Raw genomic sequence first — 19,917 nt, forward strand, 5'->3', positions numbered from 1 at the left:
CTACAGATTCAGCGCTATTCCAATCAGAATTCCAATGTCATTCTTTACAGAAATTGAACAAAAAATCCAAAAATTCATATGGGGCAACAAAAGACCCCGAATTGCTAAAGCAATCCTGAGAAAGAAGAACAAAGCTGGAGGCATCACAATCCCTGACTTCAAAACATACTACAAAGCCACAGTAATCAAAACAGCATGGTACTGGTACAAAAACAGATGCACAGATCAATGGAACAGAATTGAAAGCCCAGAAATAAAACCACACATCTATGGACAGCTAATCTTTGACAAAGGAGCTGAGGGCCTACAATGGAGGAGAGAAAGTCTCTTCAACAAATGTTGCTGGGAAAACTGGACTGCCACATGTAAAAGAATGAAAATCAACCATTCTTTTTCACCATTTACTAAAATAAACTCAAAATGGATCAAAGACCTAAAGATTAGGCCTGAAACAATAAGTCTTCTAGAAGAGAATATCGGCAGCACACTCTTTGACATCAGCTTCAAAAGAATCTTTTCGGACACCATAACCCCTCACCTGAGGGAAACAATAGAAAGAATAAACAAATGGGACTTCATCAGGCTAAAGAGCTTCTTCAAGGCAAGGGAAAACAGGATTGAAAGAAAAGAACAGCCCACTAATTGGGAAAAAATATTCACAAGTTATTTATCCGACAAAGGGTTAATCTTCATAATATACAAAGAACTCACATGACTCAACAATAAAAAATCAAATAACCCAATTACAAAATGGGCAGGGGACATAAACAGACATTTCTCCAAAGAAGATATACAGATGGCCAATAGACACATGAAAAGATGCTCATCATCACTAATCATCAGGGAAATGCAAATCAAAACTACACTAAGATATCACCTTACACCTGTTAGAATGGCAAAAATATCCAAAACCAAGAGTGACAAATGTTGGAGAGGCTGTGGAGAAAAGGGAACCCTCATACACTGTTGGTGGGAATGCAAACTGGTGCAGCCACTATGGAAAACAGTATGGAGATTCCTCAAAAAGTTAAGAATAGAAATACCTTATGACCCAGCCATCCCACTACTGGGTATCTATCCTAAGAAGCTGAAATCAGCAATTCCAGAAGTTCCATGCACCCCATCTTCATTGCCGCATTATTCACAATAGCTAAGTCATGGAACCAACCTAAGTGCCCAGCAACTGATGATTGGATAAAGAAGTTGTGGTATATATATATACAATGGAATACTACTCAGCCATAAAAAAGGACAAAGTCGTCCCATTCACAACAACATGGAGAGACCTTGAGAGTATTATGTTGAGTGAAATAAGCCAGACAGAGAAAGACGAACTCTGTATGACTCCACTCATAGGTGGTAGTTAGCATATGGACAAAGAGAACTGATCGGTGGTTGCCAGGGGAAAGGGGGGTGGGGGGAGGGCACTAGGGGTGAAGTGGTGTACCTACAACATGACTAATAATAATGTACAACTGTAATCTCACAAGGATGTTAACTTTTATAACCTTAATAAAAAAAAATTGTACCACTGCCTTCCCTTCTATTTACTTCCTAATTTTTAAAGCTATCCTTATATATGTGATGCTATTTTAACTCCACCAAATTGTTAGCGGGTACATGCGTCAGGATAGTTAACTCCATTTAACCAATAAGAAAAAGGCTAAATCACTTTTCTATTGGCTTTAGTTGACTAGAGACAGAAACAACTGGAATCTGTGTCCTCTGAGGCCCACTCTCCTTATGAGGGTCAATATATGGAAATAAATGTCTGGGCTGGAGATGTGGCTACTCTGGTTATTGTCAGTTACTGGCATATATTTGCCAAAAGCCCTAGGATTTCATGATAATGGGAACATGGTTGGCAGCGTAATGCCTATGCAACATGAGGACAATATCCATTGTTGGGGACAGATCTGGAATTCATTTTAAATATTAGAGGAGAGGCAATTGAAAGTAGCCAGTCGCTGATGGTAAGTGGAACATTGTCCTGAAACCCCTCCAGCCCCAGTGCACAGCTAAATGTGTTGGCTGAGTTACTAGTAACCATCAGATAGCTCAGAGTCTGTGGAACAAGATAGCGCGTCTGGCATGGGTTGGCTGGCTGGCCTTGGCTCCTTCTTACTGACCTGTTCTCCACTGGGTGCTTGAGATTAGGCAGTTTATTCTGGGTGGAGTTAGACAGACCACATGAAGAGGACATGGGCACTTTCTGCAACGGTGCACCTGGGGGGGGGGGGGGTTGTGTATGTGCGCGCACGCAAGTGCGTGCGCATACCTGTTCAGGGACCTCTATTCAAATACTGATGACCAGCAGCTTTGTCACAACGGCCGCACAGCCAGTGCCTCTCTGCTCCATCCCCTCAGTGAAACGCAGGCCCGTGTAGGCCAGGGCAGTGCCGCTCTGAGAGCTCCTCCTAGAACATAAGACAGACGCTTTGAGATGAGTTTGGTGATTGATTGTCTTGCAATACATTCTGACTGTTTTATTTATTTGAAACCATGCTGAGACAAAAGTCCTGAACACGTTTTCAACAGGCAGGTGATAGGGGCTGGACTCTGGGCCCGAGCCTATCAGTCAGCTGAGGCCTGCAGTTGTCAGGACTCGCTCTTTGACGGGGTCTGTTCAGCTAATTGTCCAATCGCTGTCCTCCGTGACTACATCAGGCCACTGGAGACACTTGAAGTCACTAATGCAATCAAAATTTCAGCCCCCCTTAAACACAAATAAAATCCAAATGTAAAGTGAGAATTGCAGTATCCAACTGTTGATTCTGGCTTCTCAGAGTTTTTAATGGAGAAAAACACATCTTGCTTTTATTATCTGCCCAAACTCTGATTTGTAAGGTTTCTTCTTACCTAACATTTCATGTCTTTGGTCAAATTTTATTTTTTAGTGTTTCCTGTACATCTATGCCATTTCCTAGCCTTTGTTAAAGATACTCTACAGCTGTCAGAAAGGAAGAAAGGGATAGAGTAGGAAAAGATAACTCACGCTTAAAGAATGCCATCTGAATGCCAAGGTCTGTACAATGTATAGTCATCCCTCGGTACCCACAGAGAATGGGTTCCAGGACCCCCACAAATACCAAAATCCACAGATGCTCAGTCCTTTATATAAAATGGCTTAGTATTTGCATATAACCTACACATATCCTCCCATATTCTTCAAATCATCTCTAGATAAAGTATAATACCTAATACAAGGCAAATGCTATATAAATAGATATTATACTGTATTGTTTAGGGAATAATGACAAGAAAAAAATTCTGTACCTATTCAGCACAGACGCAACCGTCATAGACCTTTCGATCAACGATCTGCAATTGGTTGGATCCACAGATGTGGAACCCACAGATAAGAAAGGCACTGTGTGTGTCTTTTATATATCCCTACTACCTTAAGAGGTCAGTATCAGAACCCTCATTTTACAGAGGCTCCTAAAGGTTATGCAATTCACCCAAAATTACATAGGGAGTGGATTCTGGCCTACCCAACCCCTAAGACCCATCTCCAATGTCCCAATCTGTGAGTCGGGTTTATGACAGCTAACAATTTGTCAACTCTGGGGACTCCTGGGCCCTCAGCAAATGGAATCCGTCCACATTGGCAAGTTGCTTAAAAGTTCACAAGTTACATTTCACCACAGGAAGGCAGACTCATAGAACATTTTATCTGGTAAGACTGCTGATAAAGCTAATCTTCTAGTCAGGACCCAAAGAACAGACAGTTCATGATTTTTCTAACTGTTCCTTAATGTAACTGGACTTTGGTCAATGTTACAGGAACAGCATAAAGAATGCAGGAATTTCAATTAAAAACTTGCTCTTCTCCATGATTGTAAGGTGATCTCAGTTTTGTCATTCAACTTCACTATGTCCTACTTTCCTTATCTATAAAATGGGCACAATAAATCATGCTGAAAGTGTAATGAGACTATATACTGGAAAGCTGTCTTTGAAACTGTTATTGAGGTGTCTTGGCTTTTGTCTAAGAAATATAAGCAAGCTGTGACATCGAAGCACAATGGAATAATAATAGCAGATGTTCACTGACCACTAACTGTGTGCAGACACTGTGCTCAGTGCCTCACAGTCACCATTTCCTTTCATCCTTCCAACACTACAAGACAAGTATTATCCCCATTTTACAGGCAGGATAAACAAGGCACAGAAGAGTAAGAAACCTTCTAAGTCCCGTAGATGGAAAGTGGTGGGGTTGGGTGGGATTCCAAAGCAAACGGTTTCCTTCCAGAGCCTGTGCTACTAACCACTATGGAATACTGCCTCCCAGATGTAAGTATAAGAAAATGATGCTTGAGCCTTTGTATAAACCGTTAGGTTAATCATCGAAGGATGAACGTTTGACCTACATGCTCCTGCCAGAAGATTCTGGTTCAAACATATACCTAACAACCTTGGCACCCTGGAAAACAGCCTCAATAGTCCCCAGCATCAATGGGTACTGTCTCATTTCCGTGCGTTTCCCAACCAGGTTCTCCCCATTTCTTTCCCTCAACCACCATCACCCTCTGACCTTTCCCTCTGCTGATTCTCAGTGGCTTGCAGTGTCTACTCATGCTGTTCCTCCTGCCTGACTCTCCCAAGAAGCCTTTTCAAACCCCAAGATTAGCTACCTGTCTGCATTCCATTGGCCCTTAGCGCACCCTGAGGTTCCCTCTGTCCTGGCAGGACGTCGTCTAGTGAGATTCTTTACTTCTGTTTCTGCTCACCTGTCATGTGCACCTCAAGGGCCGCACTGTATTTCAGTTATCTTTGTGTCTTTAGCACTTCTTACTGCTCACATTCAAATTTGTCCACAGCGAGTCTTTAAAAATTGTTAGACAATGGTATCTTGAATTGGATCCTGGACCAGACGAAGAACGTCATAATTGAAAAGTAGGTGAAATCTGAATAAAGTCTGTAGTTAGGTTAATAGTGTTGTACCAACTTTAATTTCCCAGTTTTGATAAATGTACCATGATTGTCTAAGATATTAACCTTAGAGGAAGCTGGGTAAAGGTTATATGGGACTCTCTATGCCATCTTCACAACTCTTCTGTAAATCTAAAATTATTTCAAAACAAAAAGTTTAAAAATCAATCATTAGGTGGCTTTGCAGTATAGCATTCAAGGCCACCATTTCAGAGTCAGACAGATCCAAGTTAAAATTCCTAATTAAAGGATTTACTACACATACTGTGTGATCTTAGGCAAATTAAAGTCATATAGCATCTCTGAACTTCATTGTTAAATGGCCTGGCACAGTGGAAACACTCAATGAACAGTAGTTGGTTTTGTTGCAATGTGTTATATTCATAACAATAAGGTGTTGTTACTATAACAATATGTTAAGAATATGGCCTGAACTTTCCTTTTCAAACTTACTCCCACTGCACACCTCCCAGCATCCTGGCAGCCTATACTTAGGCCACATCATATGGCCACATCCACTCGTCTACTCAACAAATACATCTGAGTGTTCTGGTGGCTGGTCCGGCGCTGGAGATACAGCAATGAAGGAAACAGAAGTCGCTGCTGTAAACTGCTTCCATTCCAGCGGAGACAGACAGACAATAAATAAGTAAGATTTATAGTGCACTGGTTCTCAGAGTGAGTCCCCAGACCAGCAGTATCAGCATCACCTGGGAGCTTGTGAGAAATGCAAATTCTCAGGCCCACCCCAGACCTGCTGAATCAGAGGCCTAGGGGTGGAACCCAGAAGACAGTTTTAACAAGCCTTCCAGGTGATTCTGGTAAGTACTCAGGTTTAAGAACCACTGCTATAGTATTTCAGGGATAGCGTTTTAGAGAAAACTAAAGCAGGAAATGGGGCGGTGTGCCAGGGTGGGGAGGGGGTTGCAATTTTAAATAGGGTGGTCAGAAAAGCCTTACTCTGCAGGCGACATCTGCTCAGAGACATAAAGAAGATGAGAGAGTGGGTCTCCAGGATATGCAGAGGAAGAGTGTTTTAGGCAGAAGGATCAGCAAATGCAAAGACACCAGGGAAGGAGCAGGCCTGGGATGTGCAACAGCAGGAAGGAGACCAGTGCAGCTGGACTGCGGTGAGCAAAGGGGAGAAAGCAGCAGGAGAGGTGGGAGAGGTCATGGGGTTCCAGGCTCTACAGGGACTTATAAGCCATTGCAAAGAGTTTGACATTTATGTATTGAACCATAGTTCTTCGAAAAACACTCAACGTTTTCTTATACAGGCTAGAGCCCACTCTCACCCCTAAAATCCACCTACCCTTCACGGTCCTAGCCAATCCCTCTCTTCCTTAGGCTTCCCCATCCCACATCAGAACGAGCCTCTCTCCCCCGACCGTAACTCAGCAGGCACCTTGGTTTATCCTAAGCTACAGTGTAGCCTTGTCTAAATGTAGGTTTTGCCTACATTTTGCCCTACTGGATTGTGTTCACCTGAAGCAGAAACTTAGGCTTTTTCCTCCTTCGTTCCCACTCCCTATCACAAGGTTATGCATTGCAATGCTACATAAATATTTACTGAATTTCCCTTAAGACATCAGGATAGAAACCAACACATTATTGACCCTTAATAAATATTACAGATGCTGCCAACGATTTTGCAATTCTTTCCATCAAAGGTAATAAGGAAAGGAGCTCAGGGGCCAGCCCGGGGTGGGGTGGTTAAGTTCGCACTCTCCGCTTGGCGGCCCAGGGTTTCCTGGTTCGGATCCTGGGCACGGACCTACACACTGTTCATCAAGCCATGCTGTGGTGGCATCCACATACAAGAACTAGAAGGACCTACAACTAGGATATACAACTATGTACTGGGGCTCTGGGGAGAAAAAAAAAGAGGAAGGTTGGCAACAAATATTAGCTCAGGGCCAATCGCTCCTCACCAAAAAAAAAAAAAAAAAAAAGAAAAGGAGCTCATAGATTTAGCCTCAAACCACCAAAGCATTTTGGATACAGGTAGCGGACTCACCCAGAGTGTGACTAAAACCAGTATCATCACTCCTTATTCCTAGCCACTCTCCCTTTGTGCCTAATGTCCTAACTAGTTTTATGTTGCCTATGGCTCTGAGTGTTGTCATAGAGTATCATCAATTTACTCCTAGCCTTGGGCCAAAATGGACCAAAATAAGAGGTGGCATGAAAAGATGATGGGCATTAGAATCAGTTGGAACTAGGTTTGAATTCCAGCTCCACCTCCCCCAGGGGGCTCGTCTCTTCTTTTTGTGTGTGTGTGTGTGTGTGTCATGAATCTCTTTGGCATCTGGTGAAGCCTATGGCCTGTTTCCCAATATGAGGATTTTAAATGCATAAAATAAAACATATAAGCTTACAGAGGAAACAAATTTTACTGAAATGTAATTAAAATTATGTTAAAATTATCAGAATATTAAAAAATTGTTATAGTAATATTTTTGCCTCTTTATTATTACATTAAGTAACAAGATCTGGAGGCAAGTTTAATAAGTGCCAAAATTTTGACGTAATGATGAGCACAAAAAAATATTTCAAAATATTCACAACAATTGTAATATGACATGAAATTATCTGCAATTCCTGTTACTGACATAGATACAGGGACTGCCATTACCACAGTGCTTTGTGGGTTACAGTCATGAGTGAAGGAAATGCCAAATTTTAGTTTGACTCTGACTCTAATTTTTGGAGGCTAGTGCAGAAAAAAAGATTTTTTCCATCCTATTTTACTCTGGTATGCTATGCAAAGACCCCTTAATAGCCCCAGAATATAAGTCGGGATAAATTAGCACTTTACCTCTCTAAATTTCAGTATCTTATCTGTAAAATGATGCTTAATACATGGAAGCTATTATGTATTTGTTTGTTTATTTATTTATTAGCAGCCATGGTAGTACAGATTCCCGATAAATAACCTGGAATATACCCTGGGTCACTTCTTAGTTATAACCAGAGTCAGCTCTATAAGTCAACCCATTTGGTTGTCATCTTTTTCTCTTGAGGATTCCTACTCCCAAATGTCCCTTATTGGCCTGAAATTTCACCTTTAGAGAAGCCTGTCTGCCGTTGGGGATGAAAGACTTTCAACTTCAAGAGTACTCCTAACAAAGAGTAAGTACTCCTGATAAACTATCGCCCTAAACCCTAGCCATACCCGCTACAGTCCTAAGTTAGGGAGGGCAACATTGGCTAGTCCAAGAGGAAATGTGGGTGGCAAAAACAAAGGTGACACATCCTTGAGACAATGTACCCTAATTCACTCTTCTTCCAGAGGACCCTTTACAAAGACTAAATTGTTTGCCAAGCAAGATCATATTTAGTCTATAGTCATGATCTCAAAGAGGATTTTCCTAAAACTCAGCAATAAATTTAATTAGAACTTGCATGTGCCTATTAACCATGCATTCTAGTTCATTCTCCAGTTAATTTCCATCTTAAAAGAGTATCTTTACTATCTTTTGAAGGACATTAAGTTGGTTTTCAAGCATTTAAGAGAAAGTTGCTTTCCTCCGGACCAACCCTCCAGAATTGCTCTCTTCATGGACCATGCGATTTCTTCAAGCTGTGTAGTGCAGCGCTCCTCAAGCTTTGGTGGGCATAAGAATCCCCTGAAGAATCCACTAAAACAGAGTGCTGGGTCCCATCCCCAAAGATTCCCATTTACCTGGCCAGGGATGGAGCCTGAGAATGTGCATTTCTAACAGTTCCCAGGCTTCTTCACCTCTATGAGCCCAGTTTCCTTATTATTAAACCAGAGCAATAATACCATCTTCACAGAGCTGCCGAAAGGATTAGAAAAAGATAAGATATGTAAATATGCTCAGAGTACTAAGCCCCTAACAGAAATTTAATAACTATTAATTCCTAAGATGGGGCATTACAGAGAGAAGGCTTTCTGGAGATAAGGCCGGAGCAGTCTTGAAGAAGCAATAGAAATTAGCTGGGGGAAAAGGGCGTGAAAGGTATTCCCAGCACAAAAAACAGGTGTAGAAGCTGGGGTGCATGGAAAAACATAGCTTATTCAGAAAGCTGCCAGATGTAACACGTGGCTGAAGCAAGTTCATGGATCATATGTACATATGAAGGGACTTGATAACAAGGGCCTCTTGTGCTATACTCAAGAGTTTCAACTCTATTCTGAAGGAGATGGAAAACCATTGAGGATGTTTGAAGCAGACAGTGACATGAAGTAGGGAGAGCACAGTGGAAGTGGAAGAGGCAGAGGCTGATGAATACGTTTCTCTCTTGAGTTTACATGTGGGTGATGATGATGCAACCCACTAGGAGAAGTATCACAGAAGAAAAAGCTGGCTGGGAGAAGAAAATGAGTTAAATTTGGATATGTTACATTCAAGGCCCCTGTGAGATACCCACACGGAGATTGTAAGAGGTATTTAGATATGTGAAAGTAATCTAGAGGTCTTGAAGAAATTTTGCAACATAGATTTAGAAGACCTCAACACTTGGGTGGAAGTTAGATCCGCAGGAATAGATGAAATAGGTCAAGGAGTATATAGCACGAGGGAAGATCTAAAGACCGAATTCTGGAGAAAAACAATGTTTACGAGCAATCTCTAATGGAGCTTAAGTCAAGGTTAATGACAGTAGGTAGGGCCTTTGTTTCCTATTTTCGCGATATCTGTACACAAGCTAACTCTAGTTTAAATGGACATCAAGATCAGCCTTGGTCAGCGGTACCCACAACATCCAAAGCAGCACTTAGGTGGCAGAAGCAGGAAACATCACCAACAGGCCATAGGGACCGTATAGGGTGTTAGAAGGGAAGGCGTGAGCTGATATAACTGGGAGAGGAATGTGACCACCAGCACTGCCTCCTCCTCAGAACTCAGTTGCCATAGTCCCTAGAGAAGCGAGTCCAAGAGCAACTGCCCCAGTTGGTCGTCCTCTTGAGATGGGTCTCCTCCAAGAATTGTTGCATGAGTGGGATCCCTGAATTTGCCAAAGCTCAGAAATCATCTGCAGGAAGAAAGATGTTGTGAACCATGAGCTGCCACAAAAATAAATACTGTTCCCTTTCCTCTTCCTTAAGACAAACAAGACACCCACATGAATTCTGTTCCATACTGCTGAAGCTCTCCTGCTGGGCTTGGCCAAACCACCACCATCCAGCAGGATCCCAAGTCAGCCCAGCCCCGAGCGCTCGCCTTTCCTGCCCCAGGCTTCTGAACTGTGTGACCCCCAGGGGAACAGATGCGAGAGCCTGCCCTGTGAGCCCAGGGAAGGAGTTTGCTGAATGTGGGAAACTAGAAGGGAGTCTGGGCTCTTTTTAGGTAGGACCAAACAAAGAGGAGCATCTGGAAAAGTTCACGGGGAGAAGGAACCACTCTACCTCATGCAGGAGATCTACCATTAGACCACAGCCCAGGGTGCTGTGTGTAACCTTGTCTCTGCTGAAGGAAATTCAGTGCTCACAAAAATCCAAACCCACCAGATCAATGGGGCAATTTCAAATGGTTTTTGTCCTCTTAAAGAGTGAATTTGGTTGGGCATGACTTTATTCTCTCTCATTTTAGGGAATACATTATGCAAAAAATGAGGCACACCTGCCTCGGGGCCCAGATCTCCCCAAATAATTAATCCTGAGTTATCCTCAAAGATGTTTTCTTAGGAAGAAAAACTGTGGCCTAACTCTTGAAAGAACGGAACCCCCATCCTGACTTCACGGCGATCGGGCCGGCGATATGGAAGTTCAGGAAGGGGATTGAGGCTTTGATAGGATTGTCACAGGCAAGGAAAACACAAGAAATGTTTAGTCAGAAGGAATGAAAACACCGTGTACAGATGGAAATCTGATCTCTGGAGATCGATCTTTATTATAGCTGGAAGGGGCTGGAGTGAGGAGAAGCAAGTCTAAAACCACTGGACTGTTGAAACAGAACCGTAATGGGGCAGAAAGCCTGCCCTCCCTGAGACAGAAACGGCTTATCCAGCACTCAGTAAACACCTGTGCTCTGTCAGGCTCTTAAGTACTTCAGGCTGGAACATACTATTCTCACAGGCTGCATCTGTGAACTTTCTGGAAGGATTTGTTCCAGTTTGTGTTGACTCCTTGGAATGTTAGGGCTTTAGCGCTGGGTCTAAAGAGACCATCAACCAAGGTAGTGTCCCATAACAAAAGAGGAGGGAGAGAAAAGCCATAATTGGCCTGGCTCCGAAGAGGATGCAAGGGTAACAATGGGAACTTAGGCAGCCTTAGCCCCACGTGCATTTCTGAAGTTCCCCAAGTGGGCATGACCACCTGTCACCAATCAAAGGCTGAACTTCAAAGTCCAAGCCAAAGAAGGGTTCATTACCATGTATTTTACAAAGTCAGTACATTTTTACAGAGAAGAATTGCTCTTACAAGTCCCTCTACCGCCTGCTCTAGAGGTGGAAAAGCTGTTCTCCTCACCACTAGATGCGGATTCAATCCCTATTGGCGGAATTAGGTAAGAATTGGCCTCAGTAGGGTTAGAACAGTTGTTTTGTTTGTTTATTTGCTACAGGATATTTCCCCAAAGAAAACCTACACTGGCGCACTATCTGAGTCCAGCGCTCAGGTTGCATCAGGAGTAGGCGGTTCTGGTTCTCTTCCCTGCTCGGCGCCTCCAGCCCCTTTTGAGGCCTCCTCTAGGACCCGCAGACTCCGAGCTCAGTTAGGAAACACTGAATTAATATCACAAAGTGTCAGCGCCCAGCGTGTATTCCTGTGCATGAGTAGGCTCAACAAGCAGATGGCTCACTTTCCAGCAGAGCCCAGGGCCCTTCAACTGGTTTGTCAGAGGGCGTCCACTGCTCCACCGGGCCTTAGGAGGCTTCAGAGGCAAGACCAAAAACGATCCCTCTAGTCAACCGGCAGGTCCCACCTCAGGGCAGGGGCCGTTGACGGGTCTCTTGGTATCTACATCGTCCAAGTCCCAAACCAGGAAGAGCCTCCTTGGGCTGTCTCCTTGGCCTCCCTCTGATACTCACTACATCCACCATGAATACAGCCAACATTACAGAATTACACCATTGGACGACATCAATCTTCTCAGAATGAATGTGTCCTTAATACTGACACCAAAACTAGTTAATGCATTCTGATTTGGGAAAAAGAGAGAAGGGTTAGCTTACTTTCAAACATCCAGTGTGAACAACCCACTTAGGTTCTGTACTTGCCACTTCTGAATAATTAAACGTCAAGGTCACACATGTCACTGAAGGAACCTGTAATTAACATCTCAGCATAAGCATTAGACTCTCTAAATTGACTCAGATTGTTCTCAAAAGGATGATAGGAGAGAGAGAGCTTGGCCTAATTTATATTTAGAAAAAAACAGCCTTTTTTGTTTTCATAACTTTTGTTTCATAACTTTTATAAAGAAATAAATGCATGCTTAAGGTAAAGTCGCTGATTAAATGACATAGCTGTCTTACAGATGGATAGTAAAAGGTTTTGAGAAAGTAGCAAGGTCATGATCCACATGGTAGATAATGGGAGGAATTTCAGATGCTATCGAATCCTACACCCACATTCTTTCTACAAGTGAGAAAATTGAGGTCCACATGGGTAAAGGAACTTTCTTCGTATCACAAAGCTAGCTGGTAGACAGACAGGAACGAGAACCCCCATGTTTATGGCTCCAAATGCAGTGCTCTTTCTACTACCCTATGTAATAATAGCAAGTCAATTAGTGAGCATCTCTCAGAATTGCTGTTTTGCTTGCAGTGCAATTCACATAGGATCATCGAACACACTTATATGCAGCTAAAAAGGAAGCCTGCATCAGTTGCGTCCTGCACACGTTTGTTATAGAGGAATGATCCCTAGGCTTCCAAATGTCTCCTCCATTTGTTGGGCCCTTTGGACAAGCTGGCAGGATTTGGATATTTCTGAAAAGCCACAGAGAGTGGAAGGAAGGTCAGAACACAAGAGTCGGACTGTAACGAGAAGGAAGCAGTAGGGTGTAGCCCAGTGGTTCTCAGCCCTGGATGCATTTGAACCTCTCAGAGAGACTTTTTAAAGTGCTAACGTTGGGCTGCACCTCCAGACATTCTCATTTATTTGACCTGGGTGGGGAGGCCCAGGCATAGGTATTTTCCCAACATTCCTTTGGTCACGTGTGTGTGCCGACAGGGTTGAGAACTACTGGAGAACAAGGTATTGGTGACCGACAGAGCTGGACTAAAAATCCCCAACCCTTCCACAAACACTGAATCTCTCTGAGTTTCCCTCATGTATTTTAAAAAAGAAAAAAGTCCTATCCCACTCGGTGGCTGTAAATTAGATTAGTATACAAAGCATATAGTAATTTCTCAGTAAATTTGACTCTTCTTTCCTTTCTACATTTAGATGGCAATAGCAAAGGAGTCATCTGAAGTCAGCCAGTGAAAAGGGAACAGGAGTGAGGGTAATTAGAGGGGCCTGTCGTTGTGACAGGTGTTTGTAAGGATCAACAGATCTGAATTCTTTACTCCTTTCTGCTCTCTCCTTTTTCGCTAGAAAAAATATCCATGTAAATCAATGACCGGACACACTTAACCCCCCAGGATGTGGTTCTACCCACACAATGATTTGCCTTACTTTGTTCAGGTTGGGCAGCTGCCCTGCACCTTCCATTCGTAAGCTGTTCTCTGTGTGAGCGGTAAGCTATCAGGAGAATATGTTTAGAGGGTAGAGTGAAGGCAGGAGGAGATTGGCTAGAGGCAGAGACACATCTGTCCTCTCTGTCAGACACACTTTGTGCCACTTCTACCTGCCTGAGGTTACTCTCTGCCAAGCCAGCCCTTATAAGATGCCTCAATGCATGTGCAAATAATTCAACATGGCCCTTCCCAGGGGCAGCAGATACCATTTTCATTCTCAGCTCTGAACACACAGCACATGGAAAATTCTGGTGCCACAGGAGGCAGGGCATGGAGCTAGAATAAGTAAATGGCAACAATCGATGCCTTTGGTTTTTGGAGCCACCCTAACCACAAAAGCAAAAATTGTACTCCAGGCTTGGCTTTTCTGTATTCCTCTTGCACTTCACAAGCTGAATGAAGTGCCAAAAAAAAAAATCAGACCTTTTGCCTTCTGGACACTTGATCTCTGCCGGCAGCCCTGCTCCTGACCACTGTTTGGCATCAGCCTATGTCCAGTGGTGGCACAGCATAGCCCCACTCCAGCCAAGGGCGCTGCCTCTGCTCCATTGTGGGATGTGTGTGCCCTTTTATTCTTGTTCTGCCTTTGTGTAGAGCTTCTGCCCAGGTCCTGGGCCAGCTCCCTGCTTTGGGATTCTTTTCCATTACCCACACCCTTTGGTACCCACAATTCTCCCACCCAAGGACTGGGTTTCCCACTGTTCCAGCTGCAGGAATCTATCCTGGGCAGGAAGCTTTGCCCCCAAGCATCACAGTCCAGCTTAGGCGGGAGAGAAGGGCAGAAGCGTGATGTCTGGAGGCAGTAGTGGGCTTTGCTGCAGCCCCTTGCTCAAGGAACTTCAAAGCCACCATCCAGCTGCTTCCTGCTGCCATTTTTGTTGGCAACTCTCTGCCATTGGTGTCTAGAATATTTAAATGGACAAAATGGCTCCAAATACCAGTCCCACTCCCCCACCCCCCCACGCACACAGGGACTCATGGCCCTTCTCCTTCTCTCACCCAGCATTCCCAGCCCTGTTCCCTGCAGTCATTAAGCACATGAACCATTCAAGTGTGCAGCTATTTTTACTAGAGTGTGAAGGATTCTCAGGGTACAAACTATATTTAGCAGAGTTTAAAGTTCACATTACACAGTCAGTGGGGCACAGAATTAAATCATTAAACAGCCTGTTCTAGGCTCTTCCTGTTGCATTCCTCTCCAAGTGGACTTTTCCAACCTAATCATCTCCTTTCACTTCAGCCTACAGAAACCTCAAGGCCTTTGTTTTTTGCAAGAAAGAGAATGCTTTTCTTTTTAGGCCTCAAGTTCCTCCCTCCACCTCAGATAGAGATTTTCTTATAGCCATCAGAACCTCTGATTTAGGGGCCGGCCCAACAGCACAGTGGTTAGGTTCACACGTTCTACTTTGGTGGCCTGGGGTTTGCAGTTTCAGATCCCAGACACAGACCTATGCACCACTCCTCAAGCCATGCTGTGGCAGGTGTCCCACATACAAAATAGAGAAGGATTGCACAGATGTTAGCTCAGGGTGAATCTTCCTCAGGCAAAAAGAGGAAGATTGGCAACAGATGTTAGCTCAGGGTGACTCTTCCTCACCAAAAAAAATAATAAAGAAGGAAAGAACCTCTGATTTAGCAGAAATCTATGATGAACTGTTAGATGGAACCCTTCCAGTGTTGAAAAATCTAGCCTAGAAGTTTTTAAAAATGCAAGTTATCCACCTAGGACTCGAACTGACACTCATTGACAACTGTAGTTGGCTTTTCAGGCCAATGTACTGAGAAGAGATTATGTTTGAGGTTGTTTAAATCATCGTAAAAATGAAGGGGAGGGCTCTAAACCAGCTCATCAGCACGAGAGGAACTGGACAGCAGGGTCCAGGCCTGGGCGTGCAATGTGATCTTCTGCCCAGAGGGTCCCTCAGCTGCTGGAAGTGCTGCCTGCAGACAGCCTCAGCTGTCAGCCCTGCATGGGAAGCGCCTCAGATGCAGAGTCCCCTTGCTCAAGGTGACACCCCCTTCCTGGGGCAGCCGGATTCCACTGACCGGTGAGGGTTGGATGTGAAGGCCTGGCCCCTTTACCTCAACTCAGGACAACACTAACACAGCATTCCTGCTTCAGAGCCCCCAGGAGGCTGAGGGAGCCTCTTGTGGAGACTGCCTCCAGTGCTTCTTCCTCCGCCTCTCGCACAGGTGGAAATCTCCAGAACACTTCCTAACACACTCCTGTGCCTGGTCTCCATCGCAGAGTCCACTCCCCAGGGAAACCAACCTGAGACAACAACCAGAAAAACTGAGTAATGTTTCTTAAATTGTGACATTCCCATGTCTTCTTTTTTTCATACTGCTGCCTTTAGCAGTAAAGCTTTTCAACTGCAAATAAGAAATGCTCTTACGTAGCCTCCGTGTTGCTACGAAGGTGCTGTCAGACCCACCAGCATCAGTACCCCATGTGTGAGCAATGCTGGGTCTCCATCCCCATCCCAGACCCAGGGAACCAGAATCCATATTTTAGCAAGATCCTCAGATGATTCCTATGGTATTAATATTTGATAAGCACTGGCCTACATAAGAATCGGAGAAGTGACTGAGCAGAGTGTTTACTGGTAGCACAGAAGAAGTATGCTGGCCCAATGGGAGTCATCTGTTTTTAGTTCAGAAATGTTTCCTACTAAAAGGAGTTTCAAAACCCATTATTTTGCCACAGCCCAATCACAAACAAAAGGGCAGAAAACAGAGGCAGATGGTCAGACAATAAACTGCTCAGGTTAGAGAATAGAGCTGCAATATTAAGTAAGGGGAAAGCATGTATGCAAAGTAAGTATGTAAAGTGTCAGCGTTTCTTTACGGAGGAAAGATGAAACACTTCACTTGCAATGCAATAGATGAACTTGCAACACAAGCAGTGACTTAGAACTTCCCCAGAGGACCATGAGGGTCCTAGGATAGGAAAGCCTCCCCAGGGCACGCACACACACATGGGTGGGCAAGGGGACAAATTCATACCCGTTCTCTTAGCCACACTGTCTAAAGATTTTCACCAGTTCTTCAGTGAGAAGGAACTGGTTTATATTACAATGGCAATAGTTTGTTGTAGATAACATGTCAAAATGTTAAAGTATAATGAAATGCTTGCATGGTTCTCATTTCATAGGGAGGATTCAGTCATTCTCAATAGATCCTTTGGTGTCTATAAATACTGCATTAGATGGTCTTTCTGGATTTCTTGATAGATAGACACATATCTGGACTGAGTTTGACCTCTATGTCTCTTCCAATAAAAGTCGTAGAACACAGAGTAGGCAAGAACAGGTACATGGTGCTCGTGAAGACTGTTGTTCCACCATGATTGATTTATGTCTGCCTGTAGCCTCTTCTCATTCAAGGGCAGCAAGGAAGAGGGGAGCTGTGATGTGATCAGGGTCCCTAAGAGAAAGTGTAAGTGTCAGTGGGTATCCAGGGGAGAGGCAGGGAGTCCAGTTCTGGATGAAACAGGGTGAACACATTCCATCCTCTCTCTCCCACTGAATGCAGCTGTGACACCTGAGCAGAACACCTGGAGCAGCTATTTCAGGACTCGGACAGTAAACAGGAGCAGGTGGATTAGGGAGGAAGACCGGAAATCCAAGTCCACTGAGCCGGAAGTGAATTTGCCACTCGTCCTCCGTATCCCCCAGTCTGGATTTGGGGCAGCCCCAAATTTGGATGTGAGCACCAGGTGTGGATAGAAAGAGCTCCCTCTCATTCTAGCTCAAGGTGCAGTTGATACTCAAAGAGAATGGGGGAATCGCTTGTTCTTTTTTTTCTCCATTCTCTCATGCCCCAACCCCTAGCAATCCTGTGGCACTCATAGCAGGTGGCAGTGGGGTCCCACAGGGAGCACTTCGTCTCTATTTGGAGGAGCTGTTTTCCCAAGAGAATGGGGGAAACCATTTCTTTTTTATGTCTCTGTTCTCCTACCACACGGCCCCAATGTGGGAACATTCATAGGAAGTATGCAGCACAGTGGGGTAAACAGAGCACTAGCCTTCCATCCAGACAATAGACAAGGGGAGCCCCAGAGTGCTGGAAAGTCCTGGGGAGATCACAAAAAGGGAGGAACTCTGGCCAGCAGCTCTGTAAAGCTGTTTACAAACTCCTGGGCTCAATCCTTTGCTGTGCATGTGTGAATCTGCTCCTACACAGCACGCCAAAGACTTTGAGAACTGAGCTAAGGGGTAGACCACCACCCAGGTCCCAGACTGACCTCCTGGTGGCACACACATGGGGAAAATCCGAGTAGCTGCAAAGACTCTGAAAACAAACCTGACATTGAAAATACAACCCACAAGTTAGCAGGACATTTTTAGCCTGAATCCATCCGGGTTGATTGCCTGTTAAAATATAAATGTCAACATTTGCATAGGATGTAAACAGAACCCAGAGTCTCATGACATAACATTTAAAATATCCGGGATACAATCCAACATTAGTCAGTGTATTAATTTTTTATTTCTGTTGAAACAAAGGACCATAAACTTAATGCCTTGAAACAATACAATTTTTTAAAGTTCTGTAGGTCAGAAATCCAAAATCAGTCTCACTGGGCTACAGTCCAGGTGTGGGCAGGGCTGGTTCCTTTTGGAGGCTCTGTAGAATTGTTTCTCTGCCTTTTCCAGCTTTGAGAGGCTGCCCACATTCCTTGGCTTATGGACCCCTTCCTCCATCTTCAAAGCAAGCAACATAGCATCTCTCTGACCCTTCTTCCATTGTCTACATCTCTTTCTGACCATAGCCAGGAAACATTCTCTGCTTTTAAGGATACTTGTGATTATATATGACCTACCAGCATAATCTCTCCATCTCAATGTCAGCTGATAGGCAACATTAACTGCATCCACAACCTTAATTCCTTTTGCCATATAATGTAACATATTCATAGGTTCTTGCAATTAGGACATGGACATCTTTGAGAGAAACTTTATTCTGTCTTCCACCCTCAGCATATGAAGAACCATCAAATATCAACTCACGTGAGAACAGACAATCAACAGATGCCAGTGCTGAAATGATGCACATGTTGAGATTTTCTGACAAAGACTTTAAAGCAGCTATTATGAAATATTCCATGAAGTAAAGGAGAATACTCTTGAAATGAATAGAAAGAAAGTCTTGGCAGGGAAATGGAAAACTATAAAGAAGATCCAAATGTAAATTTTAGAATTAAAACATACAATAACTGAAATTTAAAAACCTGGATAGACCAATACAAATTATTCAATCTGAACAACAGAGGAAAAAAAAATTGAAAAAAAAATGAACAGAGCCTCAGGAACCAGTAAGACTATACGAAAATAGTCTTAACATTTGTATCAGTCAAGTCCCAGAGTGGGAGAAAGGATGCAGGGCAGAAAAAAATACTGGAAAAAAATAAGGACTAAAAACTTCCCAAATTTGGCAAAAGACATAAACTTACAGATTCAAGAAGCTCAGCAAACTCCAAATAGGATAAACACAGAAACTCCATGTCCAGATACCTCATAATCAAGCTGCTAAAAACCAAGATGAAGGAAACTCTTGAAAGCATCCAGAAAGATGACATATTACTTATAAGAGAACAGTTCAAATGCTTGTGGATTTCTCATCAAAAACCAGAAATATGCAAATATAAACATTTGCAAATTTTGCCCATCAAATTAGCAGAAATTTTAAAAATTATTACTATCTGGTGTTAAGATGCAAGAATATGTTAGTGGGAAAAGAAGCAAGAACATTTGTGGAAGGCAATTAAGCATCATCTATCAAAATTTTAAATCTATGTACCTTTTAACTCTCATTTCTACTTCTAGAAATTTATCCTGCAGAAATATTTGTACTTGTGCTCAAAGATGTTTATTGTGGCCTGTGCGTAATGGCAAATCAATACATTAATAAAATATTATATACTATTACAGATGAAATAATATTTAAGTAAACTATAGGACACCACATTATGGTATATAATGTACCTTTTAGAACAATTACACTGCAGCCAAGTCTACTGGTATGGGAAGAAGCTATGACGTATTGTTAAATGATAAAGACATTTGTCAAATAGTACACACATGCACATACACAAATCAAGTTTTATAATTGTGTGTATGTGTGTGAGAGTGAGAGAGATTATAATTGACTGGAAAAAGATCTGGAAGGATAAAAAGTAAACTGATATCAGTAGTTGTTTCTGAGGAATAAGGAAGGATAGGAAAGGTACTTGTGCTTTTTACTTTATATATCTCTGTGTGCGTATGTGTGTGTTTTAACAAAGAACAAGTATTATGCTTGACATTTTTTTTAAATGGTAAAAGGCCTATC

The sequence above is a fragment of the Equus quagga genome, chromosome 18, assembly GCF_021613505.1.
Source record: "Equus quagga isolate Etosha38 chromosome 18, UCLA_HA_Equagga_1.0, whole genome shotgun sequence".
Taxonomy (NCBI): Eukaryota; Metazoa; Chordata; class Mammalia; order Perissodactyla; family Equidae; genus Equus; species Equus quagga.